General features: G+C 48.3%; 2 long non-coding RNA genes across 2 annotated transcripts in view; both read left to right on the top strand.

Moving 5' to 3' along the window:
- Window positions 1-17,314, top strand: part of LOC135271095 (uncharacterized) — a 469,429-nt gene that overhangs the window by 336,794 nt on the left and 115,321 nt on the right. The gene's annotated exons all lie outside the window — the stretch shown is intronic.
- Window positions 13,684-17,314, top strand: part of LOC135271094 (uncharacterized) — a 58,586-nt gene continuing 54,955 nt past the window's right edge. Inside the window, exon 1 of the long non-coding RNA XR_010339215.1 lies at window positions 13,684-13,868. This is a non-coding gene — a long non-coding RNA (uncharacterized LOC135271094). The remainder of the gene's footprint in view (window positions 13,869-17,314) is intronic.

A 17,314-nucleotide genomic window follows, 5' to 3' on the forward strand; every position in this document is an offset into this window, starting at 1 on the left:
GTAAATTTCATATGTCAGAACTTGAACCAAGATGATGGTATTATGAGGTGGGGCCTCTGGGACATGAGTAGTCCATGAAGGTGGTGCCTCCTGGATGGGATTCATGCCCTTACAAAAGGACTTTAGGGAGTGAATGTGTGTCCCTATGTCCCTTACACCATATGGGGACACAGAACTGTCTCTTTCCTCTCTTCCACAGTATGAGGACACCTAGATGGCATCATCTATGATCCAGAAAGCAGGCCCTTGCCAGATGATGAGTTATTTGTCATTGCCTCACTCTTGCACTTCCCAGCCTCCAGAACTGTGAAAAATCAATTTATGTTTATAAACTACCCAGTCTTGAATACTTTTGTTATAGCCGCAGAAATGAATGAGGACATTCATTGTCTCTTACTTTTTCTCACAGCACCTAGTGCTTCTCCTTTGAAGCATCTTTCATAATAATTTTTATTATCATTGTTTGGAAACAGAGTCCCATTCTGTCTCACGAGCTGGAGTGCAGTGGCACAATCTTGGCTCACTGCAGCCTCCACCTCCCAGGTTCAAGTGATTCTCCTCCCTCAGCCTCCTGAGTGGCTGGGATTACAGATGCCTGCCACTGTGCCTCTTTAATTATTTGTATTTTGTAAAGATGGGGTTTCACCATATTGACCAGGCTGGTCTCAAACTCCTGACCTCAGGCGATCAGCCCACTTCAGCCCCACAAAGTGCTAGGATTACAGGCGTGAGTCACTGCACCCAGCCCCATAATGATAATTAATCATTGATTTTGTGATTCTTGGTCTTCTCTCCTAGACCATCACCCTCTGAAGCACACACAGTGCCCATCTGGTATGCCACTTCATGCCCACCATCTAGTCTACAGACCGCCATACAAACAAACATTCAATGAATATGTGCTAAATTGATTGAAGCAGATGTGTGTCCAACGTGGAACCCCTCAGGTTGGAAAACACTGCTGTAATGCAACCTTCTCATTGTACTGATGAGAACATTCATGTTAGAGAGGGAAACCATCAGAAGTCAGCTGGCTGTAAAGTAGCAGAGTGAGGACTTGAAGCTGGAACATGTTAGCAAAATGACTGCCTTGTCCCCTTGGGGTTTATGCATGGATGGCTGAGGACTGGACTGTCTGTAAGTGTGGTTGGCCCAGACCCTACAGTCATCACAGAAGGGACTTGTTTTAAAAAGGCGGATTCCTGGACTGTACTGCAGGTCTACCATTTTAGTCTGTTTGTGCTGCTCTAACAGGCTACCTTAGACTGGGTAATTTCTAAACAACAGAAATGTACTGCCAACAGTTCTGGAGGCTGGGAAGTCCAAGGTCAAGAGGCCAGCTTATTTGGTGTCTCATGAATACCTGCTCTCTGCTTCACTGATGGCACCTGCTAGCTGTGTTCTCAGACCGGGAAGGGGTAAATGAGCTCCCTTGGGCCTCATTTATAAGGGAAGTAATTCCATTCTGCCCTCATGATTTCCTCAACTCCTAAAGGCTCCACCTTAAAGCTATTGCACTGGGAATTAGGTCTAAATACATGAACTGGAGAAGGACAAAAACATTCAGACCTCAGCATCTACTGAATGAGAATCTCTTGGAAAAGGGGGTCAAGGATTTATATTAGAATAAGCCTCCTGAAGTCATTCTTGTGCACATTAAGTTTTGAGAACCGGGATTCTAAGGGTTTCCTGTCTGACTCCAAGAGGTAACTAGAGACTCAGCCAACTGAGATCCTCTGCCTTGGGCCTGACTGAAGAATCACTGACCTGGGGAGTTAGTGATATAGAGTCATGTTCTTGAATGAATTATTCATTCCATTAGCCTTTCCTGTGAGCCAGCATGTCAGCAGGGCCCCATCCTTGGCCCTCTTTGCATTTTCTGCAATATCTCCAGGCAATCTCCTCCACACCTGGCTCCACCATTTGTTGACTGTGAATCCAGTCTGGCCCCCAACACCTGAAAATGCAGCTGCCTGTGGCTGTATGACTTTCTAAAACATGGCCACAGACTCTTTGCCATTCTTCCCATCAGGAGGAATACAGTTCAATAAAGTGAAGCTACATTACTTCTGAAGCTAGGCCATAAGAGGCATGTGGCTTTCCCCTGGTTCACTGATGAAGCTCCCTCTTACAATCTAACTGCCTTGCTGTAAGGAGCCCAAGGCATGTGGAGAGGCCACATGCACATGCACCAGTGGGCAGTCCCTGCTGGGTCCAGCCTCAAGTAAGCTCATTCCCGATCCTAGACACATGAGTGAAGAAGCCTCTGGGTGACTCCTGTGAGTTACTCTCAGCTTCAAGTATTCCCAGATTTGGTGGGAAGAGACAAGTTATCCCTGCTGAGTATCATCCAAATTTATGACCCACAGATTCCATGACCATAATGAAATATCAGGTTTATTTCTCCAAATTTTGGGATGGTTTATCAGGCAGGATTAGTAACTAAAACCAGATACAACTAAATGGTGCAAAGAAAGCTAAAATGTGACAAGTAAAAATGATACTGCCTCCTCTGTCCTGGCAGATGCCCCACTCTGGAGATTGCCACCATCCACTGAGTGTCGGTGAGGGTTGTACTTGGGTTGCAAGTAACAAAAATCCTCCATGTGATATCTTGAAGGACTAGGACTAGGGCTGAGTATTGTTGCATATTACTTTTTCTTTTGTTTTTGAGACAGAGTCCAATTCTATCACCCAGGCTGGAGTGCAGTGGCATGATCTCGGTTCACTACAAGCTCCACCTCCCAGGTTCAAACGATTCTCCTGCCTCAGTCTCCCAAGCAGTTGGGGTTACAGGCATCTGTCAAAATGCTCTGCTGATTTTCATAATTTTAGTAGAGACAGTGTTTCACCATGTTGGCCAGGCTGGCCTTGAACTCCCGACCTCAAGTGATCCACCCGCCTTCAGCCTCCCAAAGTGCTGGGATTACAGGTGTGAGCCACTGAGCCCAGCTATTGTTGCACATTTTCTTTCACCAAACAAAAGATCCCCAGACAAGAGGCTGTTGGCATTGATTCCAATGCTCAAGCATGCCTTCAGGGATAGAAGAGCTTCCTATCTTGTAACCCCATATTTCTCATGCTGATCTTGCCATAGCAGATGGATGCTACCTCTCCAATACCACGTGCATGTTTAAAACAAAAATCATTCTGTTGCAAGAAAGAAGTAAGAGATGGATGCTAGGGGACAGTATAATTAGAAATGCCACTGCTTGCTCTCGTGGAGAACAGAAATACAAGCTTCTCCTTCTCCTTTTGCCCCTGACTGATATGGTTGAGATCTATCTATTTCACCTTCTTTGAAACTCATCTACTTCTTTTTAGGCTTCTGCCACTTCCTTAGGTCAGAGCCCTGGCAGCTCTTAGATGACTGAAATTATGGTCTCATTGCTTCTTGTCTGGACATACGGTCACAAGGCTGCCTGAGGTGTGTGTCCAGCATGCAAATCTGCCAACACTCACCATGTAAAATTCTCTGAGAGCTTCTAACTGCTCTCAAAACAGAGCCAGACTCTGGCTCACAGGGGTCTGCTGGCTTGGGGAAGTGCCAGACACACTCAGCTTGCACAGCACACTCTGATCTCAATGAAAGCCCAGGGACCTGACCCCAGAGGAGGTCTCACTACACCCAGTTGTTACTGTATTATAGCACTGCCTAAATGTGGAGAAATAACTGGAAATTTGTCAGGCCCACACCAAAGAGCAGATTCCCTGAGGTGAGGAACTATGTCATGTCCACCTGCATGTCTCCAGCACTTAGCACAGTATCTGGCACACAGTAGATGCTCAGAAAGTTTCTCCTGAATGAAGGAAGGAAGGGAAGATTGCACATCTCCTTCAGGGTCTGTCCATTGAACAGGAAATAGAGCCTAATAAGCAAGTAACTGCAAAGGTGCAAAGTGATGACTGATTTTAAGGGCGACCTAATAGGGATAAGGGGAAGGGATGAGGGCTGCACAGGGCCAATTGCAAAGGCCTCCTGTGGGGGCAGCCCTTCCACTACCCACCCTCCCCTCACTCCTCCACTGCCTTGAGGAGAGCTGTACACATTAGAAAGGAGAGGATTCAGGTGCTGGAGAGCCTTCCAGGGAACCTGTGGTCCATATGCAAAGCTGGGTGGTGGCTCTTCTAGAGGAAACAGTGGGTGTTCCATTAACTGATGTGTGTGGAACACAGGTGCAATAGGTATGGCAGGACACTTCAAATATTCACCTGTGGTTTTCATTCCCTATAGATTCCCATTTTCCCCATTTCAAACCTGAAGTAAGGCCCTTAATGTTTTCTTACCTCAAGAACTGCTGCCTTAGGGAACATTAGAAGTTGCTGAAGATCTGGCTTCTTGGAAATCAAACTTAAATCCATTTACATGAAAAGGGGGGACAGGAGTCTGCCTCTGAGAACACCAGAAATAAAAGGATGAAAAGGGTTTCCAGGGCTGGCCGTCAGCTGGCACTACGGAGAATGGAAGCCATCTGCTCAAGAAGTGGCCGTGGAGATGTGGGTGGCTCTGGTTTAGTGGACTGAATAATGTCCCTGAAATATTCATACTCACCAGAAAACTCAGAATTTGATCTTATCTGGAAGTAGGGTCTTTGCACATGTAATTGGTTAAACAAGTTAAGATGGAGTCATGTAGAAAGGCATGGAACAGTTTCTCTCTGAGTCTCCAGTAGGAACGAATTCTTTCAACATCTTCATTGCAGCCTCCTGAACTGTGAGAAAATAAACATCTGCTGTTTCTGACCACCCAGTTCATAGTAGCTGGTTATGGCTATCCTAAGAAATACACATATCTGGGCCAGCTGAAACCTAGAAACCATGATCCTTATGGATCTCGCAGACCAGGAAAGTGCAGAAGCAGTGAGGATTGCCAGGAGTCAGGGTTTCCTCACACTAGACCCTGAATTAGCCCTCTGGACTTGTATATATCTTGGGGACTTCACCAGCCCAGCAAGATAGAGATCTCTGCTGATTTTAAGAATGTAACATATAATTTAACCAGAGCTTCTGGGCTGAGTCATGCTTGCTATGAAAGTGTTTGTAGAGAGGAGTATTGGAAGGAAACAAGTGAGAAACATACATTGGCACCACACCAAGGAGGGCCTTAACTGCTAGACTCAGAACTCTGGACTGACATCCCTAAGCAATGGGAACCCACAAATGTTTTAAGCGTTTTGAGCTTGGAAATGACTTGAGAGGGGCTTTAGGAAAATTAATCTGACCATCATTATCGAGCGTTTTTCTGCAAGTAACAGAACTGTGACCTAAAGTGGAGTAAGCAAAATAATTTTATTGACTCATGAAACAGAAAGTCCGGAATAGATTTCTGTCTGGAATAGGGTGATGAGGACTCTGAACCTAATGTCTTTATTTGGTGTTCTTCATGGGCACAAAGATCCCTTCCAGAGCTACCGTGCTAAAAATGCTCTCTTGTTCATGTGCAGTTAGAAATAAGCTATGTCCAGGGCTTACTCTTAGAATTTTTTTGCCTAGAAGACTCAATATATTTATCTCTTAATCTTGGTGGTCCAAGTAGGGATTAAAGCTACTCACTCCTGAGCCAATTTTTGCCAAAGAGATTAGGATGGACATGATGGACCAAGACTAATCAGTTGGTTTAGCATAGATTTCGGGTCTAAGACAGTCTGGAGTGACTTAATGAAAGAGACACATTACAAGAAAAGTGTCAATAGTCAATTTCATGGTTATGCAAACCTCACAGAGTTCACTGTAATACAGCCTCAGGCAGGACCTTCAGGATGTGTTCCAGGGGAAGGCACTGTTACTTTGAGGGATGACAGCTCTATGCATGTTATCACCCTTGAAGACCTTTCATGGTTCAAGATGTGCCGTGAAAGACAATGATATTGATGACTGATTCTGTGTGGGCCTAAGCTGATGTGGGTGTTTGTGTCTTAATTTTTAACAAAAAAGCTTAAAAGGTAAGTAAATAATTTGTAAATAGAAAAAAAAAAAAAAGCTTGTGGAATAAGGATATAAAGAAAATAATTTTAGGCCAGGTGCACTTTGGGAGGCTGAGGTGGATGGATCAGGAGTTCAAGACCAGCCTGGACAACATGGTGAAACCTTGACTCTACTAAAAAACACAAAAATAGCTGGGCATGGTGGCAGGCACCTATAATCCCAGCTCCTTGGGAGGCTGAGGCAGGAGAATTGCTTGAACCCAGGGGTCAGAGGTTGCAGTAAGCCAAGATGGTGCCACTGCACTCCAGCCTAGGTGAAAGAGGGAAACTTGGTCTCAAAAAAAAAAAAATTAGTGCAGCTGTCCAATGTTTTTGTGTTTTAAGCTAAGTATTATTACAAAAAAGTTAAAAAAGTATATACAGTAAAAAATGCAACAATAAGCTAGAATTAATTTATTATTGAAGAAAATCAATTTATGTAAATTCAGTGTAGTCCAAGTGTACAGCCTTCATAATAGTATATAGTCTTTCACACTCACTCACTCACTGACTCACCTAGAGCAACTTCCAGTTACACAAACTCCACTTATGTTAAGTGGCCTATACAGGCATACCATTTTTATCTGTCATATTGCTTTTCTATGGTATCTCTTCTATGTCTAGTGGGTTTAGATACATACATACTTACCATGGAGAGATGACCACCTACAGTATTCAGTACAATAACACACTGTACAGGTTTGCAACCTATGAACAATAGGCTAGACCTATATAGCCCAGGTGTGCAGTGGGTTTTACCATCTAGGTTTGTGTAAGTACACTAAGATGTTGGCAAAGGGATGAAAACACCTAACAATGCATTTCTCAGAATGTATCCCCATCACTGATCTACTCATAACTATGTCCATGGTGGTTTGCTTGGTTTGTTTGGTTTTTCCTTTCTTTTTTTTTTTTTGCTTTGAAACTTCAGCTCAAAGGATGTTTTCTAAATCCTGAATTTGCTTTTAGACAGATAATGCACCATGAACTTTCCTCTCTATTAGTGAAACTTCTTAAGGAGCTTGTTGGAGTCTGAAAAAGCTTCTGCTAAACACTTCACTGTGAATATTCTTGGGAGTTCTTTTTTTCTTTCTCCTGCAGTTTCTTTTTCTTTTATCTCTTCTTCAGCTATGCACTCCTAGTCCAGTTCCAATGGCAACCCATTAGTCACTTCCTCAAGAACCCCCTCTAGGAATTACTCAATGTCATCCTCATCCATACCCAGGTTAAATTTGTTGGCCATGTCAACCACAGACTTCTTGATTTTTGCAACTTCCTCATCCTTGGCGAATTCTTTGAAGTTATCGACAAACATTGAGTGTCTTCTTCTAGGTGTCATGCCTACAGTCCTCGGTGACACATCCCAAGCCTAAGCAAGGTTCTTGGTGCTGTTCAGAATTTCATCAGCATCTTCTCAGTGTCTTCCTCCACTGCAGTATAAGCCTGGGCAAAAGTCCTCCCTCTTCAGGTAGTAGATCTTAAAAGCTGCTATAACTCCTTGATCCATCATTTGGATCAAGAAATATCACTTGATCCCAATATCACTTGATCCATCCTTGATCAAGAAATATCACTTCGTCTATTGTTTGGATCAAGAAATATCACTGCAGGAAGAAATATCACTTTGATATTGGGATGAAGATCACCAATAAAAAGAGCACGTGTGGGAGCATTAAGAACAATAAGTAAAATCTTGAAAGGTGGATCATTCTCCAAACAGTCCGTTTCCTTTCCCGGGTACAGCAATGCAGGAGAGCATCCTGGAAGAGGAGGTGCATCCGTCATGACTTCTCATGACTCCTGCAGTCTGCTGGCAGTATGTGCTTTGTGCTGTGCTTGAAGGCCTTGGGGTTCTCACTGTGCCAGGTCACCAAGGCTTTCAGTTGGTAGCCTGCACCATTTCCCCCAAGCAAGACTGTCACCCTGTCCATAAAAGCCTTGAAACCTGATGTTGACTTGGCTTCCTTATGGATAAAAGTCATTTCAGGCATCTCTTTCCAGAATAGGGAGGTTTCATCCATATTGAAGGTTTGCTCTGGCAAGTACATTTCCTCCACAGTCAGCTTATCTACAGTTTCCAAAAATTCTTCAGCTGCCTTCACATCAGCTCTCACAGACTCACTACTCACTTTCATATTATATAATAAGAACCATTCTTGAGTCATTTAAACCACCCAGAGCTAGCAGTAAAGTCAACATCCTAGTTGAGTCCAGCCTTTTCAACATCACAAACTTTCTGTTTTGGCTGGGATCATCATGGGGCAGGCAGGAATAATAGACGTGTGTGTCTAGTCTTCAATCTGGGTCATAAGAAGTTTCTCTGTATCTGGTATAGGCCTTTCTTAAATTGTTGACAGTCTCACTGCCATCAATGAAGCAGATCGTTTCAACTTTTATCACTTTGTTTTTGTTCTCCAAGATCGTAGCTAAGATGGAATGCAACCTACGTGCATGGCAAGCAATAATGGTCACCAATTTTCTACCTCGCTGGTCTTTAATCACTTTTAATTTCATTTCTAGGTCATTCACTGATATGGTCTGGCTGTGTCCCCACCCAAATCTCATCTTGAGTTGTAGTTCCCATAATCCCTATGTGTCATGGGAAGAACCAGGTGGAAATAACTGAATTATGGGGGCAGTTTCCCCCATCCTGTTCTTATGATAATGAGTTAGTTCTCACAAGATCTATGGTTTTATAAAAGGTTTGTCCCTTCAGTGGGCATTCATTCTTCTCTCTCCTGCTGCCATGTGAAGAAGGATATGTTTGCTTCTCTTTTGGCAGTGATTTTAAGTTTCCTGAGGCCTCCTTACAGTGTTGAACTGTGAGTCCATTAAATCTCTTTCCTTTATAAACTACCCAGTCTCAGGTATGTCATTCTTAGCAGTGTGAGAATGGATAAGTACAATTACTCAATGTGGCCTCTCTTTGGCAACATTAGCCATAGATTCTGTATGCTTAGGAAACATGATGAACAAAACAACATGAAATTAAATCAAGCACAAGAGAAAATGATGCAGTCAGGAAAAAATGAGATGAATGAGGCCACTGCCAGTATGACACAGAATACTGTTTTATAGTAAATGCTTAGTTTTTATAAGCAGAAGAAGCACACTCTAAAATAATGATTTAAATTATAGTACAGCAGCCAGGTGTGGTGACTCACACCTGTAATCCTAGCACTTTGGGAGGCTGAGGTGGGTAGATCACCTGAGGTCAGGCGTTCGAGACCAGCCTGACCAACATAGAGAAACCCCTGTCTCTACTAAAAATACACACCCAGGCATGGTGGTGCATGCCTGTAATTCCAGCTATGTGGGAAGCTGAGGCAGGAGAAGTGCTTCAACCCGGGAGGCAGAGGTACTGATGAGCTGAGATCATGCAACTGCACTCCAGCCTGAGCGATGAGAGTGACATTCTGTCTCAAAAAAAAAGTATAGTACAGTAAATACATAAGCCTGTAACATAGCTGTTTATAATCATTATCAAGTATTATGTACTGTACCTATTATATGTGCCATACTTACCATGAAGTAAGTTTGTTTATATCAGCATCACCACAAACACATGAGTAATGTGTTGAGCTGATATTATGCAAGCTACATTCCTAGGTGACAGGAATTTATCGGTGCCATCAGAGGGGACTACTGTCATATACACATTCCTTTGTTGACCAAAACATCATTATGCAGTGCATGACTGTACATGTGAAGTGCAGGTTACATGGGTTCTTCCAGAGAGCTCTGCTAACTCAAATGCCTGCCAAGATTCTCAGAGAATGTCTCCCACATTCCCTCTAATGCAACATCTCCTGGAGGACTGTCCTTCTGCACAGTTATTCATGGGGGCAGGGCTCAGGCTGCCTGGGCAGTCTATTCAGTGTCAGATTGGTGATTCATCACCCAGTAAATGAGGCCTGTCAATCAGATTCCCCTCCTGGAAAAACTAAAACACCCGGTGGAACCATAGTGGGAAGTGTAGCTGAAAAGATCGTTTCTATAATTGCCATGATGCAGAAAGGCTGGGGCCAAAAACATGCAGAAAACTTTAAAGCAGACCCCAGGATTTAACAAAGAAAGCCTGTGGGCAGGGAGAGAGCAGAGCACAGAGGGGGAGGGTGGACAGTGCTGGGGCCATGAGGGAGACAGAGACACAGACACAGGCTCGCTCTCCTTCCAGCTTCTGCTTTCAGCTTTGGTCTGCACATCTCTACATTAAAATGTCTTTTTTCCTAAGGAAACTTGAGTGAGCTCCTCACAGTCCCAAGAGCCCTAAGGAAAACACTGTCTAAAACATAAAACACCACATGCTGTGCCCAGCACTTCTGAACTTATCTCTGACAAGTGAGGCAGTCCTTTTCTTTTCTGCACAATCACCCAGATGGGATCAGAACCCATTAGGATCTTTCCTCTCTGCTGTGCCAAGAAAGGGGGTAGGGAAAGGATGAAATCAATTTCCTTAACCATCATTACTGAGCGCTTTGCTGGTGCTCTGCAAAGGTAGGAGGTGGCACTATGCGCTAAATCAATGTCAGTGCTCTCCGGGGACCCACTGTGCAGACACTCCCAGTAATGATGATGACTCCTTGTTCTCCAGCAAGGGGTGATGGGAGATACACTCAGGGTGACAAAGAGGAATGCATGCATACACTTCTGACACACAGCCCCTGGAAAGAGTCCTAGGGGGTGTTAAGAGTGCTACTGGCATGGAATGTCACAACTCTGAAAAAAAAAGGGAGAGGGAGAGGCTTTCCCTGTTACCTGGAAAGAAATGTAACAGAAAGGAAGTGGGGCTTTCAGACAATGCCTTGTCCAGGTTAACCCTTGGCAAAAGATGCATCTGATGTACAATGTTTTATCCAAATAAGGTGATGATTTATATGTGTTTCACCACAATGCCAATTAATAAGCAATTTTCTTTTCACTATAGAGTCTCCAGGGGAATTTCCAAGACATGGTCCTGAAGCCTCCCTTTAATCCTGAGAAGCTTGGTGGGCATTTGAGTTAGCAGAAATGTTTGGCACAACACATACAATCTACACTATTCACATATATAGTCATGCACTGCCTGACATTTCGGTCAATGATGGACCACACGCACATGAGACAGTGGTCTCACAATGTATTAATGTAGCTGAAAAACTTCTGTCCCTAGTGATCAGAACGTCAGCTCAATGCATTACTCATGTGTTTGTGGTGATCCTGGTCTAAACAAACCTACTCCACTACCAGTATTGCATATACAATACATACAGTAAGAACTCGGCCAAAACTGAGCTGCTTTTTGTTCTTGGCCGCAAAGTGGAACAGCTGGATGACCCGGGGCTCCTTACTTGCCAAATCTGATCCTCTTTCCACAAAATTGACTCAGATATAGTGGTGTAGTCTTATATTAGTATAGCATTTCCTGTTTTTCAAATATGTTCCCATACATTATTTGATCCATACAATAAACAACACTTTTGCCATTTCATCCAAAAACTCTTTATTGGCCCAGATGATATTCGCAGCCACAACTCGGGTGCTGAAAGTCCGGTGCATGTTAGAAGCTCGTTCTTGCTGAAAGACGCTACTGCTGCTGCTGACGGGACAGTAGCTGATGCAAGTAGAACTCTCTGCACCCTCCCCCCATGCACACAAGCAATCTGGAGAATACCAGGTGCAGTGCACACCTTGATCTGAGTTTCAGAAAGAGCAAAGCCCACAGGATGTGTCCAGGCAGACAAAAGGGCTCATCCCTTCTCTAGAATTATATCAGAAACTAAGGGTGTCAGGCAAGATGTCTCAGAGCAGGTCCCAAAGCACCTAAAAGACTACTCATCTTTTCCTTCCTGTTCTAGTAGTTATTTTTCTCATTCTCTCTCCTCCCTCTTTTAAAAGTTAGTTTCTCTTCTATCTTTCTCATCTCTGAATATCTCTCCTTTTCTCTCCCAAGTCCCTGAAGCCTTCCCCAACACCCTAGCCCCCAACCTCTAGGGCAGGCCATTTTTCTGCTGTGGGCAGGAACCTGGCACTGGAGAAACCCACCATCTACACAGCTAATTTAGTACATGTCAAAGACAGTTCCTGCCAGGCGGTGGCTCAGGGCTGCAATCCCAGCACTTTGGGAGGCTGAGGTGGATGGATCACAAGGTCAAGAGATGGAGACCGTCCTGGCCAACATGGTGGAACCCCGTCTCTACAAAAATACAAAAATTAGCTGGGCACGGTGATGTGAACCTGTAGTCCCAGCTACTCAGGAGACTGAGGCAGGAGAATCGCTTGAACCCGGGAGGCAGAGGTTGCAGTGACCGAGATTGCACCACTGCACTCCAGCCTGGGCGACAGAGCAAGTCTCCATCTCAAACAACAACAACAACAAGACAGTTCCAAAGGTTCTACATGTACGAATTCACTTACTCATCATGACAACCTCATCAGATAGACACTTCTTAGGTCGGTTCTCACAGGTGAGGAAACAGAGGCACAGAGCCACCTAGGCTGAGAGGTTCAGTCACCAGCCCAAGCTCATACCTCCATTGTGTGGCAGTGCAGGATTTGAACCAAGAACTGTGACCCTGCGTGCCCTGGCCCGAACCCCTGTACTACAGCAGCCCTCTGATGAATCAAAGGCTGGGGAGCTCTCCTCCCTTCCACTGCAAAAGGCTGATCTCTCTCCAGCTGGAGCATGGGGCGGTGGAAGGATGCAATGACCCTAAGGCCAAACTGTGCCTCTTTCCTCTAACATTCCTCGGAAAAGTTGTGAAAGAGGTAATCTCACTAAGGGGCTCAGAACCAAAAAACCATAAAAAGATGTACATGACTTGTGTACTTCATTTAGCATCCAAACCCTGCACTCTGACATTCAGCAAGATAAGTCTCCACCGCCCCTGCTTCCCTGTAAAAGAGGGAAGGCTAAATAACTGCAAGTCTAATCCACAAACCCCAAGCACCAGCCTCCGCATCTGGGAGGAAAAAGCGGCGGCAGGCGAGCCAGGGCAAGGGCTGGGCCAGGGCCGACAGCGGTGCCCGGCTCTGTGACTCCAAATGCGGTTGTGGACGGCAGTGTCCCCCAGCCCAGCCGCGCTCCTCCCTTCCCCCTCCCTAAATCCCACCTCGAGTCCAGAGCCCTTAGAGGAAGTGGGTCGCCAGCAGGGGATCGGCCCTTTCTCCCCACCGTGCTCCCGACTCCAGCTCTTCTGGGAGCTGCCATCCTCTCGGTGCGTGCCAGTCTTCTTTCTGAAAGGGACCCCAGTGGCTCCCGGCCCTCCCGGGCGCTCTTCCTTAGCCCCGCCAGCCGGGGAGAGGGGAGCTCCTCGAGGGGCGCCAATTAGGTCCCCGCGCCACCGCCGTGTCTGGCGTCTCCCAGGCCCGGCCTGTGCTGAGCCCGCTGCGGTCCACGTGGTTTAGTAGAGCTAAATTCGGTTGCAGGAAGCCCGGAGACAGGGGAAGGCCGAGCCGAGCCGGGGTGGGAGGGGGTGAATGAAGGCGCTGGGCCAGGAGGGGCGGGCGCTGGGCAGAGGCAGGGGAGGGCCGCACGCGGGGGAGGCGGTGGCCGGGCTCTGGCGCGCACCGGCTCCCGGCTCAGCCGGCCAGGGAAGGCGGTCCCTCCCCAGTCGCCCCACCTTTCACTCAGGTTACACTCGGGGGAAGGTGTTCCCGAGCCGGCTCCCACCCTCACCCCGCCTCCTCGCTTTCCCGCCTCCAGACTCGGCCGGCGGAGCCCACTGTGCCAGACAGTTTCTACACTTTGCAAAGACAAAGAGCCCTAGACCGAAGGGAGGAGGAGGAAGAAGAGGAGCGGAGCGAGAAGGAAGAGGCGAGGTGAGCCTGAAAGGGGGAGAGTGTCCGGGACACCCACACCCCTTTCTTCTCCTCGGAACCCCCTCATGCCCGAATCCCGGAAACTCCAGCTTGTCTCCAGCCGTGGTGAGTGCGCGTGCGGAGGCGAACCGTGCTCGGGGTGCGCGGGGGCTGCGTCCGCCGGAGTTGGGGCTCCGCAGTTTCCTGTGGGTTCTCGGAGTGGAGGGTTGATTGTCTGGACCCGGAACTGAAGGGGTGTGGAGGGGACTCAGAGGGTGTGACAGTGGAGGTGGGACTGAAGCCCCTAGGATTCTAGTGGAAGGCACTCGTAGGGAAACCTCTTCTTAGCCACGGCAACCACCCGGGGCTCTGGGAGAGGAAGGTCAGGGTGGAGGTTCGGGCTTAGGGGTCTCTGGAGGAGCTGCCTGGAGCTCTGCGGGGAACCTACGCCAAGTCCCGGGCAGCGGTTCCCGAAAGCAGCCCCAGTGACATTGCACCCGGCGCCGGGCTGGGATCTCCCCGGCTGGGGCCGCCCGTGGGAGGAGACCTCGCTGGGTGGCCAGGCTCAGGCGCTCTCGAGCGGATCTGGGGTCACAGGCTGGGACACCACGGAGGGCGCCAGTGATCTGGACCAGCGGCCGTGGGACAGTATCCGGATCAAGTCCCCCAGTCTGCTGTGAGCAGGCACAGACCCGGGAGGTGGTTCTCGGCCCCGGGGTCGCCTTCAGCGCGTGGTGCTCCAGACCCGGGGGTGAAGTTGGCACCCGGGACAAGAGACCGGAACGCGGCGTAGTGGAGAGTGGGGGACGTGGGTGGGCCAAGGGGAGCACGGCCAGAGTGGTGTTAGTGGCAACTTGAAACTCCGAATCCGTCCCAACCCCGTTAGGCGCCGCAGCTTCCTAGAAATAATTTGACAAAAGTTAGCAACTTGCCTATGTCTCTCGCGTGTGTGACCTGCGTGGGGCAGAGCGACCCCTTCTGGGAGCGTATGGGGGCGGGCAGCGGTGACACCGGGGCGAGGCGCCCTGGTGAGGGTACAGTTAGTTTGGAATCGGGACAGTGGCGCAACTTTCAGCTCCTCCTTTCTCTGCGCGAGTGTTTGAGTGTGACCTTGCGGGAGGAAACGCGGCTGAACTTGAGATGGGGGGTTGAGCCTGCGCCCCTGCTTGGCACAGAGACGCCATAGCGCGCCTTCACCTGGCCTTGCAGCGGGTCTCCTGGGAAGCGTGTGGGGATCCTCTGATCTGCCGTCGGCCAGAGCCCTGACTCCCTCCTCACTCCTACGCCAGCGTCCCCGCCGGCCATATCAGGCGCAGGGCTCGTTGGTGCGTTCGGCGAGGGGACACGTGCACGCCCCTAAGCGCGCAAGTGGGTGGGGGTTGGGCAGGTGACTGCGTCTCATGGGCCGGGTAATCCCGCAGAAGGAGACAGCCATGGCCCTGAGGGCAGTGCTGGCTCGCTGCGTCCCCGCATCAGCCATTCGCCTGGCTTTCTAGTGATTCTTCCCGGGCACGCCTGGCCTCTCCCGACTTCTCCCCCTCGCGGGTCCTCATGCCCCTCAAATTTGCGAGGAGCTGGTTCTCCAGGGAGACAGCGAGCACCCACCCTCGTTCTGCGGCTATTTGTGTGTAGAGAGGAAGAGATGGAAGGAAGAGGCAGACTCGCCAACGAGGGAAACGGGGTGAGAAGGGAGCCGGGTTGTCCAGAGGTCTCCAGGGCGCCTGCAACGTAGTAGGTGCTAAGCTGTGTTCATTGATAAGGCCCCAAGGTGGAAGGTGCTGGCAGGGGCTGAGACGCCCCCTTCTTCCCTTCCAGTCTCTAAAATGGAATTCAAATGTATCAGTCAAGCCCTCTGTGCCCGAGACGTGCCTGGAGCACCTACTACGTGCTGGCTCTACTCCTGGCCTTTTCCTAGATGCTGCGGGTGGAGCCTCCTGGTTTTCTTTCCCGAACACTGCCCGGGCGCCTGGAGGCTTCAAAAAGGCAAGGTGCACTGCCCCCTGCCGGCTGCTGTGGAAACTGCCGCTTGGCTCCGCGGTGGGTAAGGCGCGTGCAGCGCTGGGACCCGTCACAGTGCCTTCCTGCACTTCTCCTTCCTGCCCCAAACATCGGGATCCCGGACGACTGTTTTCTAGTTGGCTGAAATGACTGACCAGAGTTCACCATTCCATGCCCCCAGCCTCTGCCAAGATCTGGGTACAGCTTGGGGGCCTTTTCTAGTCTCCCGTCTCTTACTTTGGTCGTGAGACTTAACCTCCTTCACCTCTGGGCGTCTCAGTTTCCACAACTTCAAAATGAGGCCAATAACACATTCTTCAAAATACGTTCTGCAGAATAGACAGTGTGTGGATCTAATACATATAACTAAGTGAATGTGTGTATATATAGGTAGTTCACATTCTAATGTGTGTATGTACGCATGTATGTACACACTCTCATGCGTGTATATACATTGGGGGAAGGAGTTCCATCGTACAGTTTTTGCTAAACAAATAAAGAATGAATAGAGGGCTCCTTCTGCCTTTTCAAAATCCCACAAACCCTGAAACTTGCTTTCCCTGCTTTTTTCTGGGCTGGTTTGCTGTTTAGGGGTCTGACTGGGCAAGGCCTGGACTTGAGTAGGGTCTTTGTCGCCTACCTCCCTGGCTGGGAGGCCACAGCATCCCACCCGAGGGGAGAGAGAAAAACAGGAAGTGTTGCTAGAAGTGATGGCAGAGGGTTTCTTACAGGGGACGGAGGCTGTTCTTTGAAGCTCTGCAGCAGCCTGTGGAAGCTGCCTTCTGAGCGGCCTTCCTGCTGACTGCAGACAGGGCTGTGTCCTCCCCACTTCCTTGGTGGTGTCACCAGCACTCCTGACCCACACAGAATTAGCCGTCACTGATATAGGAGCCCTTGTTATGGAGATGACACTGACTGTGAGCTGGTTCTAGCTCCTTCTAGGTCCAGGATTTTTGGGAGTGAGGTAGAGCTCTGTCTCCCCTATCCACCAAGCAGCCCCTAAGCCAGCTCACCACCCAAAAGCTGGTAGTTGACATTGCACAAGGAGGGTGTCTCTCCCATATGTGACTCCAAGCCCTCTGGTCAGTTAACCTTGCTTGAATCAGCTCCTGTGTAGAAGATTGCTGACTCAAAAGGGTTTTTATTTGGGTAGAGCTTTGGATGCGGATGGAAACTTGACCCTCACCTTAGGCCCCTCCCACACCACAAAAAGCAACCAGGAAAGCAAAACATAAAATCCACCAGTCATCGTGGAAAGGCTTTCCAGTAAGTTCTGCATGCCTATGTGCACACATTTCGCATGCTGATGGAAGAGCTTACCTGGTTACCAAGAATTCTAGAATAAGACTTACATGCAGCTTTGTTCAGTTGTGTAGCCTCTGGAAACTTCAGCACCCCCACTTGCACACCTGAGGATCTGAGAGCTCCCTTCTACTGTAATTTGTTCACAGGAGCCCAGAATGGGGCCCTGTGAGAGCCTGCACTTGAATCCCAGTGCCAGCGTTCAGGCTCATTTCCTTTGCAACTCAGCTCCCAAACTATTCCAGGCTCTGGGTCTCAGTTTCACTCTAAAA

This window comes from Aotus nancymaae, unplaced genomic scaffold (genome assembly GCF_030222135.1).
Source record: "Aotus nancymaae isolate 86718 unplaced genomic scaffold, 86718_ANA_hifiasm-v0.15.2.pri h1tg000075l, whole genome shotgun sequence".
NCBI lineage: Eukaryota > Metazoa > Chordata > Mammalia > Primates > Aotidae > Aotus > Aotus nancymaae.